The sequence below is a fragment of the Motacilla alba genome, chromosome 5, assembly GCF_015832195.1.
Source record: "Motacilla alba alba isolate MOTALB_02 chromosome 5, Motacilla_alba_V1.0_pri, whole genome shotgun sequence".
Classification (NCBI taxonomy): domain Eukaryota; kingdom Metazoa; phylum Chordata; class Aves; order Passeriformes; family Motacillidae; genus Motacilla; species Motacilla alba.
This window is the reverse complement of record NC_052020.1, coordinates 13,331,862-13,333,848: the sequence shown is the minus strand read 5'-3', so window position 1 is coordinate 13,333,848 and position 1,987 is coordinate 13,331,862.

The following is a 1,987-nucleotide window of genomic DNA, read 5'->3' as shown; positions in this document are numbered from 1 at the left end:
GCCCCCCGGCGCGCGCCCATTGGCCGGCGCCGACCCGCGGCGGCCGTCGCGGAGCGCTCCGATTGGGCGGCGCGGGCCCCGCCCCGCCGTGACGCGCGCGCGGCGGAGCGGGGAACGTGGCGGCCGCCGCGGGGCGGGGTCCGCGCGCGCCGCTGGCGTCACTGGCGGGGCGGGGAGCGGCGTGAGGGCGGCAGCCCCCGTGAGGGCGGCTGCTGGGGCTCTTCTGGGCTCCTTTGCACTCCGTGCCCCGTGCCCCTGGGCGTCGGTGACAGCTCGCTCCTTGTCTCTAGCAGCGTCCTCTGCAAAGCTGGTCGCTGCGCCGGGCAGTGCCCCGTGTCCAGTCGTGAGCTGCCGTGTGGGAATTCGAAAATGTGTTCCCACGCATCCTACCCCAGGACCGCTCCTTCCTGTTCCTAATTCTTTTCGCTCATTTGAGCTTTAGCTGTGTGCAGACCTGCTTTCTGCTTGCTCTTAAAGGACAAAAGTCTTGCCCCTCCGTGTGGATTTAACAGTTTAGGAAGTCGCATTCGACCTTCTCATTTGTTAATGCTTGGTATAAGGCTGGGGTTTGATTTGTGGATTTCCATTCCCACCAGTTTAGACGTGCGGTACTTGGCGGGTTTTTGGCTATTATTTTCTGTGGGCATTGAGCATTTATTCAGCACTAAATGCACTCCAAAAATAGATTTTTTATTTTTTTTTTTAGTGAACACATAAGCACTAGCTGTTACAGCAAATGCACTGCACTTCCCGTAAAATAGTGATTTCTGGAATAAGCATTCTACTTGTAACCTCTTATGCTATATCAAGACTGTAAGCCTGTGCTCCTATTTAAAGAGATGTACTGACATGTACAAATCATTGCAAAACTTTTGTCACTGTGCATTGTATATCTGTTATTCTGATTTACAAGACAAGTATGTACAAGGTAAGGTTTGGTTTTGTTTTTTTAAGAAACTATTGCAATAGTCTATACAAATCAAAGATAAATTATTGAGGGATTTGCTCAGCCAAGGGAAGAAACTCAAAACTGCCACGGGGTTGAGGGTTAATTATAATGAGGGCAAAGTGGTGGTTGAAACTGCAGCTTCTGCAGGTGAGAATAAAATGGGGATGTGAGCTGTCTATGGTGACATCTGTGGTTACAAAGCTGCTAAAGCAATAGGGGTGACACTACCCGGAGCTTTCCCTTTCTCTCACAGAGATACTGCTCCAGATTAGAAACCCGTTTTCCTACACTGAAGTTCACTGTAGAAACAGAGTTTTGTGGTGACTTAGCATTCTTTCCTAATTTGTGCCCAGGTGTGGGAGCAGGGGGAGGCTGGTGGGGGCTGAGGGCCCCTCTCCTGGGGCTCACTGTTTGCATGAAAGCTGTCCCTTGGGCACAGGGACTGTCCCCACCTTCCCTCAGGAGCCTCCTCATCCTGTGGGGTCCTCTCAACAACACACCAAGCATGCCCTCACTCTCTGCTCGTATGAAGAACAAAGCTGCTCTCTGCTTTCATGGCCTCCTGTTTACCCCTTCCTGCTTTGCAGGAAGAGCCAGAGGCAGCGCCTGCACGGGAGCCTTCCCACAAGTTTCCAGGGAGAGCCTGCCCTTCTCAGACAACTGCCAGAAGGTGGCTTGAAGGCACAGAAGGACAAGGTGACATCATCTGCGAGGACAAGCTGTGGTGGGACTAACATGAGCCTTGCCTGGAGGAGGAGAGCATCCTCGTGGGACAAGGCAAGAGCAGTGAGAGCCATTTACTGTAATTTTAGCAAGGCCTGTGACACAGCCCCCCACTGTATCCAGGTGAGTTTGGCATGGACAGGAGAATGAGACTCCTGTGCAATGGGCCTTGTGCTCAGCAGGACAAATCCTTCATTAGTATTTTGTCCTCTATTGGGTATTGATTTCTCACTGCTCATGCTAATTAGTCCATATTTTTAGTCTTTTTCGTATATTTTTCCTCCATTAGGAACTTTCCAACACATATGGAAAGTC